Source organism: Pezoporus flaviventris, unplaced genomic scaffold (assembly GCF_033815535.1).
Source record: "Pezoporus flaviventris isolate CSIRO_AGI_PZ_B2104156 unplaced genomic scaffold, CSIRO_AGI_Pfla_v1 ptg000023l, whole genome shotgun sequence".
NCBI classification, from domain to species: Eukaryota; Metazoa; Chordata; class Aves; order Psittaciformes; family Psittacidae; genus Pezoporus; species Pezoporus flaviventris.
The window spans coordinates 9,448,797-9,464,842 of record NW_026892571.1 but is presented as its reverse complement, the minus strand read 5'-3'; positions in this window follow the sequence as shown (position 1 = coordinate 9,464,842).

The following is a 16,046-nucleotide window of genomic DNA, read 5'->3' as shown; positions in this document are numbered from 1 at the left end:
GCAAATAAGGATTTACTGCCTGATAATGGAATAATTGCCCGATTTTTTTCTTGGCTAATGATGCTTTTAACTGAAAACTGACTAATCACAGTAGTTGACATTCAGATCAGATCAGATTTACATTTCTATGTCCAGCAGCAGACATCTGTCTCCCACTCCTGCTGCTGTGACTCAATATCCCCTTCCACTCATCACAGGAGAGAGATCATGCTGCATTTCCAGTATCCTCCAGAGCTGCACAACGTTTTGCCAAGAAAATGCCCTTTCACTTGCCATCCCTCAGCAAAGTGGCTGACCTGAGAATCAATAATGCCACTTAGCACCACACTGGGGAATAGCGGGCAGCTTCTGCACCTTCAGTTATTGAAACACAGAAGCAAAGCTGGACTGTTGATGCAGTGTGGGACGTGAGTGGTGTTACTGCAAGTATAGCAGCTCCTGTACACCTTGATTATCATTCTGTAGGAAAACATCCAGCAGCCAGGACCAATCTGAAGAGTTAAACATCTGTGATATCTGTTAATCTCTTTTCTGCAGGCAAAAGAAGCTTTATGAGCTTACCATCTACTAAGCAGAGGTCATAAGAGTCTTATAAATACAGTGATGAAAAATTAATGCAGCAATTTTCTATGCTATGAAAAATTACAGAGTAATCTTCAATGGAACATACGGAAACCTTCTAGGAATATAAAGTTTCAATTCACTCATCAGGGAATAGCCTAGGGAACCTCTGGAACATTGTGTAAACAAGATCAGGACTTCACTTATAATCAGCTGGCACTGACGTTTAACTTGAAGTCCTGGCACTGAGATAGGGAACTGTATCAAATCCATGAATTACTATTTTTAAGTAGAAGAATGCTTGTGGGTTTATATTACACTGGAGACAGGCATATTTGTCCTGATAGCTAATAGATGTCTACTAAAGCTACCCTCACAGTTTAGAAAGAGCAACCTTTTCAGAGCAAACTCCATACTAGCAGGTCTGGTAGAAAGACAACTTGAAAAATGGTTGAGTAATATCATTAAATTGTCAGATAATACTAGTTTTATGTGAACAGTGGGTAGAATGACCATATATACGTATGGCCCAAATTATTCAAGGCCTTATCCGTGAATCATTTGATATTTTATACATAACACATGGTATTAAAAAAACATAAAAATAAATATCGACATCTGCCAGTAGAGCTCACACAATTGTACCTGGAAATAGCCCAGTTACTTTCCAGTGTATATAGAAAGAGCACCTGGATGGTAATGGTCAGCAAATATTGCCTTATTGATGGCAACTGTTGTCACCATTAACAAAAGTAGATGGAATAATGAAACATTAATACTGACATTATCAGATACAAAATGTGCAGCCTCCATCTGACCACCCGCTGGCTGACAAATTAAGGTGGCTCCAACCTGAACAAATTTTTTAAGGAAAAATTATCTAATGAAAACATGACAAAATTCACATGATTCTCTTAGTGAATATAAGCCAGCACTGCATTTCTGCACACTAGATGATCTTAAGGTCCTTTCCAACCCTAACTATTCTATGATTCTATTATTGTACATGTCACTGTCAGAAAATGCTTTTTTAATGTCATGTTTGTATTGTATATAACATTATATTTTGTTCTGAAAAAGAAAATAGATTTATAAAGCCGTTAAGGCTAATATCTCTCCTTCTGCTGTAAAGGTTTACAAGTCATAAAGTGCCAAGAGACCCATAATAAATATATGACATAATTAAGGCCTGATTACTGGTCCACCTGAACTGAGACCCAAACCCTTAAGTACATAGGAGGATGAGTCTCTTCCCTAAACAATTCATGCAAGTGTTGCAGTTATGTACACTGTGGCTGGAGAGGAAAGGGATCAGGGAATAAATTCTGGATTTTTCATCTATTTTATTCAACCCATCTTTCCCCCACGATGTTATTCTCAGGGGTGGTTGATTTGAGCTGGGTGAAATATGCCAAAATGCCATGGTTTCTGCCTTTGTACACCATAGGAATTTGGTTCCTGCTGACAAGTTGCAAGTCATTAGCATAGACAGTCTCTTCAGGAAACAAAAACATCCTGGCCCCAGATAAATGTTGTGAAAGTTCCTGGCATTCTGGATCAGAGCAGCAGCATGTATTTTATTCCCTAGGACAAAGTGTCCTACTTTGGAGAGGAGGGACACTCCTAGTGCTGGTCCAGTTCAAGGTCCAGAGCGGCAGAACAGGTCAGTCTGGCTCAGAATGAATGGTACATTCGGCCTGTGAAAGTGTTGGTTATTTGTCCATAACCAGTGCCAAGGCTCAAGGAACTGGTTGCTAAAGCCAACAACCAAAGAAGAGCACCCATGGAAATGCATCTTCTTGGCCTCGAGTATTTGTAAAGCAAAGAAAGCAGGTCCTTTTGCTATGGCTTTTGGGCAACAGGAGTTGCTGGTCCTTCAGGGTTATTTGCTTCGCATACAAGATTCGATTCGCATACAAGGGTGCTCACAGTTACCCTGCTGCCTCACAAGTTGTGATGCTGTCAACGTGATGGGGCTGGAATGTTGGCTTTTATATCAAGCAACCAGTCCCCAGACAGAAACACTGTTTTCTACAGCTCAGAAACATCCAGCAATTAGGAGAAAGGAGGAAAATTAAAAATAGGAACCTCCAGATCTTAGATAGCAAAAAGAAATTAACAACCTTCACAGTTTTGCTAATGGCAATCTCCAAATCATCCTTAATTGACTGTGATACTGCTGCGATAGGAATGCTGCTGGCAGCAGGCTTGCCTTTCTTAGCTGCCCTGTGGACATACCTAGACCCTTCAGTCATCTGAATGCCAAGTTTGGAAAATTGAGCTATACAGTCCATAGAAAACAAAAACCTGAGAGCAACAAGGGAAAAAACAAACAAACAAACAAAAAACCCAAAACAAATTAAAGAAAAACCCAAACAAACAAACAAAAACAAACAAAAAAAACAAACAAACCCAAAACCCCCACAAACAAAAGAAACCCAAACAAACAAGCAAAAAAGCCACGATGAGACCCAGTCTACAAGTGCGCAGCCTGGCTGGGGCTTGCAAAGCTCCCGCCTGTGTCTCAGCCCAGCCTGGCCTCTGCACACCCAATGGGTCTGGCTGCTCGTCCTCAGATCCACCTCAGCCCAGAGCCCCAGGCTGCCTCTGAAGCACAGCAGAAATCGGTGCCTGTTGCAGGGGCTGTACCTGGGCATTTGTCAGAGCTTCAGGGTCCCCACTGGAAGCACCCCGTGTTTGATGAAGGAAGCAGGATTTCACTAGGTGTTGTTACACGGATCCGCTTTGATTCACTGCCAGGGATGAGCTGCAGGGCTGCCCGGCCAGCAGCAGCCGGTCCCTTGTGAAGCCGCTGGATGGCGAGCCCCCATAATGGCACAGCACTAAGCCCACCAGCATTACCTGGGCTGCTTTTACATCAGGAGCTTCAAATCCCAGGTTCCCAACTCCTTTTGTGGAGGTGTGTTGCCCAGGCTCGGTAAGCCTTGTTGTGGGGTAGGATACATGCAATAAACAGGTTTTTGAGGTTGATTTAATGCCTCACTGTCACTCCAGCTACTAATCTATTCATGGTGGTTTATTGCTGTGTATACCACAGACCGATAAAGATTATCACTGAATTAATTCACATCTAATATGTTATTAGGCTTGAAGCCAAGTACTCTGTGTTATCAGTGTGAATAAATACTCCAGAGTAATTTCCCAATGAGCTTACCTCAAATGGACTTCTAAAGCAAAACCTTTCTAAATAAACTATCTTGAAAGTAAAAAGAACAAATGGTACTATGTATGTTCAGTGTGTCACGCAAAAACTTCTCACATAACATTGGATGTATCTGACCTGTTTGTGACAGGGCCTAGAGTGTCCTTTACCCAGTAATATTGCCCAATTTCTTTAGACTGTGCAGAGCTTCTCCCCTGGCCCCTTCATCTGAATCCTCTTTCTTTTTCAGCCTGGAGAAGAGAAAGAAGGCTGCGTGGGGACCTCATAGCAGCCTTCCAGTATCTGAAGGGGGGGGCTATAGGGACGCTGTGGAGGGACTCTTCGTTAGGGACTGTAGTGATAGGACAAGGGGTAATGGGTTAAAACTTAAACAGGGGAAGTTTAAATTTGATAAAAGGAAGAAGTTCTTTACTGTAAGGGTGGTGAGGCACTGGAATGGGTTGCCCAAGGAAGTTGTGAATGCTCCATCCCTGGTGGTGTTCAAGGCCAGGTTGGACGAAGCCTTGGGTGACATGGTTTAGTGTGAGGTGTCCCTGCCCATGGCAGGGGGGTTGGAACTGGATGATCTTAAGGTCCTTTCCAACCCTAACTATTCTGTGATTCTATGATTCTATGAAGGTGCATGCAGGGAATGTGCCTCCTTCTTGGTCCTTGAGCATTGACCTGCAAGCACATTTCTGTCTTCCCACTTTCTGTCTTGTACTTTCTTAGCAGAGCATTGAGACTTTTCTTGCATTTTCAGCTTCTAATCAAGAGCAGTGAAATGCTTTCCCTCACTGCTGACTGTTCTTAAGGAGTAGACAGTTAAGAGAAACTAAAGCTACAGGGGCTGGTGATGAGAACACAGCTCAAAAGAAGCCAGAAATATTTGGGCATTGCCCAGAATAATTTTATGTTTGTGCAAATGACAGAAAGTTTCCATCATCTGCTAAAAATGATGCTAAAAGTAACTATTCTCAGAGTTGCATACGTAGAGACCTGAGTGAGTGACAGGGGTGCTAGCAGTTTGGAGGACTTCACCTGTGAGATCAAGGAACAGAGGTTCAAAAATAGGGAAAGACCAGGACCTTTTTGATGCTTTAACGTTGTCAGCTAAGAACAGGCAAGACAAATACCTCTCTTCCCTGTATTGCATCTCACAGTGTTAGCGCTATATTCTTGCTGTCCAGCTCTGTACCAAAAGGTTCTGTATGGCATAATCTTGCACTGGAGAAGAAGAAACTTTCACCTTCCTTTAGTATGGGATATTCATGAGTTTATCTAATCCCTTTCCCTGTGGAAGTGTCCTGCAGGCAGTACAGGGAGATACCCCAGCAGTGAGGCTGGAAGCAAACTTCCATGTAATATAGCAAAGGAGCATCTTGCAGACTTGGCAGAACCTCCAGCTTCTGTATGAGCTGGAGGATCTTTCATTGAAAATGCTGGAAGGGCAGACTGGATGCTATCCCTGTGCCTGCTGGGGTGCAACAGGGGATCCTCAATGAGCATCTGCAGGTTCATGGAGCATCCATCACTTCAAGGCACAGGGGTGTTGCTGGGTGAGGGTGCTGGGAGAGAGGTGTGTCACTGGGCTAATGTTTTTTTGCAGCAGTGCTTCACAGTCTCACAAGTCAGCCCGTGATTTATTAGGGGAAGGGAACTTGGCCTGCTTGCCTAGCTGGGCCCAGTCCCACTGTGGAACTGGCTTCTATATCTTAAACAAACCAGCTAAAGAAAAGCAGCATCTCATCCCTGTGCTGGAAGTTGTCCCAGCGCAAGGTCTGTTTGCCTTACTTTGGAAACCGCGGCTCAAAAGGAATTTGTGAAGGGGAGCAGCAAAAGAAATAAATGTTTTGGAGCAGGATGGATCCAGCTGACACCTCCATGTGCCTGGCGGGTCAGGCCATGCTGACATGGGGTACTCCTGGTCAGGCCACCAGCTCCTGCTGCAGGGCCAGCAGTGGGTGAAAGCAGTGCCCGGAGCAACCTGTCCCCACACAGGACATGAAGGGATGATGGAGGAACACAGAGACAGATGAGGTGCGGGATGTGTGATACAAACCCTGGCATCAGCAGGAGAGGAACTTATATTTCAACGGTAATGCTGACCTGGCGATCGCAGCATTGGAGAAGGCAAGTGTCAATCTGCCTACTTACTTTAGGGAGCAGTGGTAAATTTGAGCCACTGAGGGAAAACTAAAGGCTGCTTTGTAAGGTACCGCCTCGGAAAGAGCCATCAGGGACTGGAGCAGGAATGAGGCTAAAAGAGATTTTCTCCTCCAACCTTTCCTTTGGATGAGTAGTCTTATCCCTCTAAAAAAATATACACACACCTCCTCCCCCTTTTATTTAGAACCAGTTTTACTTTGTATTCAAGGAGATAAATTCCCTTCTGTGTGCTGAGCAGGGCTGAAGGGGTACTACAGACTGATTGCTGAGAATGGCTTAATGTGCTTTTGGGGACAGGAAGAAGTGATGCACTGTGGCTTGGGCCAGTAATATGGCACCTCCATTGTGCCCATAATAACATGTCAAATAGGATCACTTCACACTCCTGAACACAGCAGCAGGCTCACACACTTGTCTGAGAGGTGGCAGCATGAGTTCAAGTGGATTAGTATGTTTGAATCGTATTAGTCATAGAAACATATTCACAGTCCTTTATGGAGCTGGATAGGGCAGCACTCGAGTTCAGCTGGCTTTTCTCACTTCTCCCAGTAGGAGTGCCAGGACAGCACTGTGGCATTGCCAGCTGTCTCCCATTCCTGCCTAAGGATAGCCAGTGTAGGCAAAACCAGAACAGCATCGCATCTGCATCATTTATAAATCAACATTTCCCCTGCCTTTCTGATGGATCCATTCTCCCACTGTTTCTCCTTCTTCCCAAGAAGACTTTGTGCTCCATAAACTGTGTTTGAATTGAATGGGGTTGCTGGATAAGGGGATGGACCTGAAGCCCTGCAGAGTGAGTGGCTCAGTCAGCCCTGTTCACCCATAACTGCATACATCCCCTGGGGAAGCGTGCTTGCTCTTGCCTCTGGAGGAGACAGGACTGTTAACAATTACAAAGGCACCCCTGATCTAGCTGTAGGGCTTTGAAAGCAATGAGTAATGAATTTCTCATCAGGGCTTCCCATCTTTCTTAATTTCTCCAGCTCCTCCCATTTATTTGAAGTACTCTTGAAAAACAGAAAACATTGGGCTGGGGAATCCAGTTCCTAACTTGGGGCAATTTGCTTCCAGTCAGATGTTGTTCAGCACACTTTTAGATCACCCGCTGGCAAACACTCCTCCAGTAAAGGTTAACATCTGCAGGAGCAATGTCTACTGATACGGCTCCTTACATCCTTCAGCCGTCAGAATACACCCACCAAATGCTTGTACAAGCAGGCTCAATACTCATCAGGGATGAGAAAATGGAGGGAAAAGGTAAATGATAAAAGGTATCATTTGAAACATGGATGTCTAAAGCTGGCTGTTCAAAAAAATATTTGTGGAGCTGGGAGAGAAATAGTTTGTGGCTGCGCGGGGAGAGGAAAAGCTGAGAGCCAGGAAAAGGGCAAGTATCTGGATGGAAAAGCATTTTGGGAACTTTTTCTCTCTGTATAGATTCAGCATGGGTAAATCTTGCCAGGCTGCTGTATGGAGAGGGAGTGTGGACCACTGTTAAGAATCAGCCCTGCTTGGAGCAAGCTGGGTTTATTGCCTGTTCAGGGAGGATGGAGGCAATAAACTGAAAGTCATAAGTGCATTTCTTACATAATAAATCAGGGGTGTTATACTCTACTGGTTTACAAAATCTGGAGGAAGCAGAGAGGAACAAAGGCAAAGCATGAGGTAAGAGGGAGCAGAAAATGGAGTCTTCTATACATTAAAATCTAAGGGAAACTTCCCTAAGTGATGGTGTCATATATGCTTCAGAATGGGCTCTGAGAAACTTGGGTGTGGGTTCATTTAGGTCCCCCCCCACCAAGACTCCCATTGCAGCTGCTGAGCTGCTTACTCAGCACTTAAGAGAGCCTGAAGTTGCAGCCTGGCCATGATCTACCTTTAACTATAAGGGAAAACTCACACAGTGAGGGCTGCTTGGTTAGGTAGAAAAAGACATAAAACATTGCTGGCATCCCCAAGGTCACCAAAGCAAGTAAATGTAATACTGAGCAAACAACACTGTGCTGCAGGCTCGCTCATCCTGATGTATACCACAGTCCACAGTGTAGTCTCAGTGGGAATTTCTCACCAAAACTTTCTTCTTTACCCAGAAAACCATACTTCAAAACTACCATCTGTAGCCCATGATGCTGCGGAAGGTGTGGGGAATGCAAAGCATTCACACCTTCTTCCTCTTGCTGCCACCTGAAACGACCTTGGAAACCCTCACAGCCTCTCATCTCCCACACCAGTGAGGAGCAGCGCTAGTCAGAGAGCTTTTATTGCATGTCTCAAGCAGCAATAAAGTACATACCTGGTGTTGGATGTCTTACTGATGGAGAATGCCTGGGAAAGCTGCTGGTTAAGGCTTTAATTATGGCTACTTTGGGGGACCACCTAATGCTCTGCAGTAACTTGCATAAGCCTCAGTTGCATCCTATGGGTGTGTTACCCTAAGCAGCGGAATTAGTAGTGATACCGGCATTCCCTTATTGTCTTAAAGGTTTGTCAAGGGCACCTCACTTGTTTGCAGAGGCATCCAGAAACAAATGGCTGGCTTAACAGTTTTTGCCAAGAGCAGGAGAAGGCAGGGTTGGTTGTGAGTCCTGGCACCCCACTGCAGTATAGAAGGTCTCTTTCACAGCAGCAGAAGACACTGCTGCTGCTGCAGCACTGAGCTAAGGGAGCAGTGGCAGGGATCCAGGAAGCCAGGCGTTCCCCCTGTCCTTTTGTTCTGATTCCCAGGCGTGTGGCAATCAGGCTGTCCCCAGGAGAAGCAGGGTGTAAATCACTAATTAAAGCCTCCCGTCTGCACGCAATTCAAGGCCATTTGTGCTTGACGGAGATATGCAGCCCAGGCTCCCCGGAGAGATATTCTGTAATCTGCTACTAATCAGTGAGGCTTCAAAACCATTTAAAACCCTGTGCCTGTGACTTGTCCCCATGCAAACACCAATTATATTCTCTCTGATGCTATGGCCTGAAAGACCTCAGCATGGGGGAGGCTTTTAAACACTTGTCCCCCAGCCCTGACATTCGGCTTGTTTTATTGTAGGTCGTGATGTTATTTAATGTATTCCCTGCTGTTTGGAGGACGGTTGAGGGAAGACACAAAGAGACTATGGCACAGCAAGAGACAGAAAGCATTACACTTGTCCAGGGCATCGTGGAAACAAGTGCAGCAGTTTGTGGTCACACATGAAGGTTTAATTCTTCACATGTATCTTTATGTGTGTTAAAAGGTTTAGGAGATCCTGGCCAGGACTGGGACCTGGTGTGTTAAGCATCACTCAGATATAGAGGAGGTGACATTAAAGAACTTGCCTAAGAATTTTTTAAGCCCACAACCTGATGCCCAAATAAACCCAAACTCCTCCCTGGTCAAGGCTTGTCTTCAGGCACTTGGGCTTTAGCTAACACAAAATGTTTACTATAAGCACTTTTGAAGATGAGGCAGCCAGCAAATCTCATGCACTTCTGGCTTTGGCTCCACTTGGTGAGACATTCACATGTCCCAGCAAGTGTAACTGGGACACTGGAGGAAATCAGAGCTTTAATTACTCTTGGCATTTCAGTGCTGCTGGTTGCCAGTGGCCAGCTTGCTGGAAAATGACATCACCAGAGACCGTAGCAGAATGCCAGTCTGCAGAACCAGTTTGCCAGCCTGTTTTCCCGTCACTAGAAGGACTTTTCTGTCTGTATATTTATTTATTACCTTTTCAACTTTGGAACTTAAAATTTATGCACACCATTAATCTCCTTACAGAAAAAATAAGTAGGATCTAATTTTATGTCTGCAAGCAACTATGGGCATAAATTTTCCCCAGCAGCATTTAGCTGTAGCATCAGCATATACAGATAACTTTCTGTACATCCAGTATTTTCCCTAGTAACTGAGAACTAGTTTATTCGCCAACAGTGTTTTTATGAAGGCAGCGTGACTGATTCCTTTAATTAGTTGGCAATCATGCAAATTTCATTTAAAAATGTACAAATACCAATGATTTCAGGATTCATATTGTATTCATCTTTGTAGTCATCTCCCAGATGGAGAAGTTCCTTTCGTTCCCAGGTGAACTGGCATTTCAGGTCAGCCCTTATGGACTAAGTCTAACCCCTATACAGCACAACAAGAAAATCTCTCTCTTTTCAAGGGGACATCCAGTCTGGACCCGCAGAGCTGCTGCAGTAGGTGATGGAAGGGACCTGAGCAGGGCCATGCACATCTCCGCTATCTCCTTGCCAGCGTACATCACTTCTGCTGACCTGCAGAAAACTGCCAGGGCTGGGCAGCACAGAGGAGATGGGCTGGAGAGCCTGGCCATAATGATGAGTGTCTCAAGCCAGGGCTAACATTCCCTCTGTTTCATAAGAACCAAAGCAAATATTTTAAAAGTTAGTTATTCTTCCCAAGGGATTAATAGCCAGCCAAGAAATAGATTTTAAAACTGTTTCTATTGCCAATAGAAATGCTCTGTTTGTGTAGATGTTGTGATGACACCTTAATAGCCTGCTGCTTATCTCTGTCATCTACAGGGCTCAGAACACTCTGCTCTTCACATCACTGGCAATCTAGGGGAATCAGTCCTTAATCTGCCTCCATAAATGCGTTATTTGCCTTATGAGTTGCATGATTTTGGGTGTGATCCTTTAAGATGTAGGCATGACTCTTTGCACTCAGCCTGAAATTCTTCAGGAGCTCTTGGAGTCCATCACTGCTTAGTGCTTCTCTGTCAGCTGTTCCTTGTGCAGGTTTGAGTGTCCTTTCTTTCATTTCCCTTTGTGTACTCCCAAAAGAAGCCTCCTGCATTTTATCCTATTTTACATTAGGGCTCTTCAGGTCCAAAAGTGCAAAGGAAAGTCCTGGCAGATTATCTGCTTGCTGTCCCGCTCCCTGCCTGCAGCAGAACCCTGGCAGGCCAAACTGGCCGCTGCTGCTCACAGCAATGGCATGAGAATACGTGCACATAACAAGTAACCCTTCCCTCCAGCAACAGCTACTTGTCTCTTCTATCCCACCAGTGGGAATAGCTGCCCACTTCCTTCACATCCCTGCCCAGCAATATTTCCTTCCCTTTCTCCCCTTTCTTGGGAGGGAATGGCCCAATCCTGAACAGCCTTCAACTCATCATCCTTGGGCAGATTATATTCAGTTCTGCCTATGCTGCAGAGAAGCTGTAGGCTTGGCTCTTGGTAGTGTTTGTGGGAGGGTGTGTTGGTGTTGAAACTATTCCTATTCCTTCATCAGTATTCAATTTATTTAAAAACCAAATAAAAGGTCCTGTGAGCCATAGTGCATTGTTCAATCAGCACAGAGGTAGCTCTGAAATGAAAATGTGTGGCTGAGCCAGTTGCAAAATTGCTGGAAATAATTCAGTGATTGCATTGGAGAGAAAATACCCCAGGGCAGATCTTCACAGAGGGGGAATGCAATTCTGGTTCTGCTCAGTCCTCTTCAAATAAATAAGGACTATCTGGATGGGTACCTCCAAAGAATAGCAAGAGAAGAGCTATAAATAAAGGTATTGAGCTACCATTCACACTGGAAACTGGTTTCACTTGGAAGGATTTTCAATTATAAGCTACACTGCAGTGAACCTCAGAGATAAAGGCTCCATATATCTGTGTGTGTGTGAGGGTCTTCCTCTTAGAAAGTAACTTACACTTCTCCAGTGTTACGTGACCAACACTTAACGCTTTCATCTATTAGCTCTTTTTATAATCCATGATAACAAAACCCAGGAGGATTCAGAGGCACGTTGTCAGGCACAAGTGCTGGAAGGAAGGAGTCAGGCCCCCAGTGCATCTGTGAGCAGCTGCCCTGCAGGTAAAGCTCCCCTCCTATACAAAGGTTGTGACTGCAAGCACAGCCACTGCAGCACTGGGTCCCATGTTTCGGAGTTTGTCTGGCTTCAGATAGTCCTGGAGACAGCCCAGGGATGAGCATGGAGAACCTCTTGCTGACACTGAAGACCACCCTCACCAAGTAGCCCAGACACTAGCGTTAGTATCAGAAGAGTCTACTGGCCTTTGGGACCACTGGAAATTCAGGACGCTGTTGTCAATTCAACCTTTGTGCCTGTCCATCATCACCCCTTCCACAAGCTTTGTCCTTATGACCGCTGAAAGCTGCAGCCTGTGAAAAGAACAGAGTAAGAATCTCGACCCAGACAAAAGTGGCTGCTTGGTCCCTTATCTCCAGCAGCCCAAAAGCCTCGAGCAGCTGATGTGCAGAAGACAGCAGGGAAGTAAAGCAAAGACCATGCTGTTCCAGCCAATTCCCAGTGTGGCCAGAAGCCAAAGCAACACAACTGAAGCTGATGCCCTTGCATGGAGGTGCTGCTAGGACATGGGGTGCTCACACTAATGGCAGGTTGGGTATTGACCTGGCAGGTGTGAGGGGGCTGCAGAGTACTGGTGGGCTGTGTCCATACCCCAGCCCTTCACCCTGAGGCAGGTGGAGAGAGTCTGACACGTTGTGTTGTGTTGTGTTGTGTTGTGTTGTGTTGTGTTGTGTTGTGCTGTGCTGTGTTGTGTTGTGTTGTGTTGTGTCACCCAAGCCCTGTGTCACCCTGAGTCCTCTCTGTGCTCCGAAGCCACCAGGCACCTTGGCAAAGGGCTGGGTTGAGGGAAGTCTATGAGAACCAGGCCGTCAGCATGGGTCTGAAAAGCATCGGCAGAGATGGGAGTCTGGGGACAGGAGGCCAGGGTTGGAATGGCAGAGCTGGTTTGGCAGAGCTCTGCAGAAGGATTTTACCTAGGGATTGCATATTCTCCACCCCAGCCAGAGATAGGCTTGGTCAGCTCTCTTCAACATCTCTGGTATTTTCCAAAAGCAAAGAACTGGATGACAAGCTCATGGTGGTTGCTCATTGAGGTCCAAGGGAAAGCAACCACACACAAGAGGATCTTTTTTCTAGGCTCAGAGTGGAAAGTGGGGGGTGTTTTGCCAGGTGTACTGCCTGATGGGGCTGCCAGAACAGGCTGCATCATCACCTCCATTTTCCAAGCTCTGTTTCTGGAAGAAGGGGCAGCTGATAATTTATTTGTTTCTGCACCATGAACAGGATCAGGGGAAAAGCCTGGAAGCAGTGGTACAAGCTGACCCTGTACATAGTGATATACAGAGATGGACAATTTATGCCTGAAGCAGTGGAGCAGTTCCAAACATCTTTTTGTGTTCTGTATCCTGCTTTTCATGTCTTCAGCAGAAGGAAAAAAGTTTTCTTTACATTTCTGCCTGGAAAAATAATTACAAATGTTGATTGCATTGACCAGGAGGTGGAACGGGAGCTGGCCAGGAAGGGATTTGCTTTGCTCGTAAACAGGAAGACTCAACCTTTCCCACCATTCTCCATGTTTTGGAGATGAAGGTGTTGTGAGGAGCTGGAAAATGGGACTTCAGTGGGAAAACCACCACAATGAGGAAATTAAAGAAAGAGGACAGCAGAGCAAAGGCCTTGTTGCTGTCTCTCTCCAGTAGCAAACTGTGTTTCCATCCCACTGCGGGGGAAAGCCATGTGGAGGGTGCAGGCACCTCGTCTGCTCTTTGGAAGTTCTCCAGGATTTTCCTGTAACCCAATAACCTCCATTGAGAGGTGTGGAGACATCCAGCACCCTCTCCCCTTCCTAAATTGCAGAGATCACGTAGGAAGAACTCTGAGTTATACACAGAGCTCTGCACTTTCCTCACCTCCAGCATTACAGACTGATGGGAGTCCCATGAAAAGGGGTGTCCAGGGAGGAAACCCTTCTTATTTGCTCAGGGACACTGAATTACCACTCTGAAACCACTGTTTCTTCTCAGATCTTGGCACGTAGGGTCTGGCTTGTTAAATGTTGAGCATTTTTATGAGAAACATGGCTTTTATAGTAAAAAAAGTGACTTAGGTTTTCCTGATTGCAAGTCTTGACCTTCGTCCCCCCACTGAGTGCACTACCATGCAAGGCTCTTTGAGAACGTGAACTCTGCCATTCCATTCTCTGACAGTACCACAGTTAGGTCTAATAAATAATTTTACCCTTTTTTATACTGCACAATACTGTGCTTTTATGAAACCTGCCGACAATTTCAAATCAATTTTGTCTAAAACTACCGAGCACCTTCAATGTCCCCTCCAAATTATTTCAGTGTAAAAATGTTCTTTTTTTTCCCCCTTTTTTGCTATGACATCTAGCTTCAGTCCAATCTGGTGGCTATTTCGTCCTGGTTTTCTCAATATAATGCTGATGTCTGTTCAGGGAGCAGAAGGCCAGGGCCTCTTCACCACACTGCGTATGGAGCAGCAGATGGCTGTGTCTGCTGTGCACATGGCAGTCATCAATCAAAGGTGTCCTCCTGGTACCACCTGAATCCAAGTCCACGGTGCAAGTTAGACATTCAACCACTTCAGATTCCTGTGCAATGGGTGGAAATGTGCATATCAAATATGAAATCTGGTTACTTAAGTGCAGAAAAATAAGGCAAAGTTGCAGGTTTGAGTCTCCCTTCACGTTGCATTACAGAGCATTTATTCTTGGCTCTTCCCAAGACTGATGGGGCTCTTTGATAGCACCAAGCAAGTAATTTCCCCTCACTTTGCTTCACTATTCTCATCTGGAAAAGCCGAGCCAGCAATATTGGCTTCTCCTTGAGGGTACTGTGAAAATGAGCTGGCTGCAGAAGGCTGCAGGATCTTGAGCTGGCACTGGCTGGATAGACCATGTGTTATGATTTTATATTGGATAAACAAAGTAATTTCCCAAGGGTCTTTAAGATAACATTGCCTTTTAGTGAGCATTAATTGACTTTTCTGTGAGGAACCCACTTTGTCCTTGTGTTCCTTAATTAAAACCATAGCTGTATGGCCCCAATGCTCTGGGGACAAGGCAGATATGTTAAAAAACAAGTTTCCATTGTGTTCTTTTTGCCAAAGGTGGTGTTTTGTCCTGTGAGCACTGATTCACCGTGTCTGTTCCCCTTCCTCCCATGGAGAAATGGCGGTGCCAGCCACTGACGTCTGGGATGTCCTCAGAAACAGCTTTGTCCTCCAGCCTCTGCAGAACAGGAATTGTTGAGGTGTTCCGGGTGGGACATGCCAGGGACCTGCATCTCATCCAGTGGCTGCACATTCCAGCAGGAGAGGGGTAGAGGATGCTGTGCCATAACAGAGGTTTCAAAATGAAATCTAGAGGCAGTTGGAGCCTGGAGAGGCAGATGGGGCTGCAGAGCCCAAGGGACCAGGGTGCCACCTACCTCCACTATGTTCCAGAGCCCCCTGACACCACTTTGAGTCATGGCCAGATCACGAGGGAAACACATTTCCAACAGCTGAGGATATTTGGCCGTTTCTATGCTCTACCTCGCTGTAGCCTAAAGCTTTTGGGGCATGTTCTGGAGCACACAACACAGAGATAGTATCCAACTGCAGAAGTCCCATGGTAAAGGGCTGTTTATGCAGCCAATAGCTAAGGACATGCCCTGATTTGTAACTTTTGGGGAAGTACAGGTGGCTCCAAGTCCTGGGACTCCAACTAGCATTTTCTGAATAGGGAACAGAAGTGTCCTGGCACCAAAGAGAGCTTCCGGCCTGTAACTGGAAAGAAAGACTGCTACCGAGCAACTGAGACTCATTGTGTGCTTCTTGGGAGGCGCTGTCAGGGACCCTTTTCATTTTATGGGTCTTTTTCTTCCCTTCCTGGTGTTCTGAATATTCTTTTCTTGTAAAGCTGTGTGAAGAGCCCGGTGCCAGCAATGTCTTCCGACAGCTTTAAATAGGGCTTGGTTGCTCCCCAGCATTGCTGTGGGAAGAAAATTCAAACTCCCTGCCTGCAGAGTGGGTTCTCCTTGGATGTACCCAGTGCTGAGACCTCTTCCTGCCTTAGAGCTCGGCACCAACAATAACTGGGGAAAGCTGCCCTGTGCTCACCCGGAATCTCTATTCTTGGTTTATATTCCTTTTTATTGAGGCACAGAAAACATCAACCTTTTACTTTACCCCGTCATCCTCCAAAATTTCCCCTTGACTTCAGTGCCTGAGCAGCCTGAGGAATACCCTGGAGAACATAAAACCTCTTTAATACAACTTGGGCAGCCCTGGGGCCACACAGCACTCTATCAATAAAAGTCTCCTTTTCCTGATGTACTTCCCGTTAGTCACACTTTGAGCATTTCTGGAGCAACAGTCTCAAG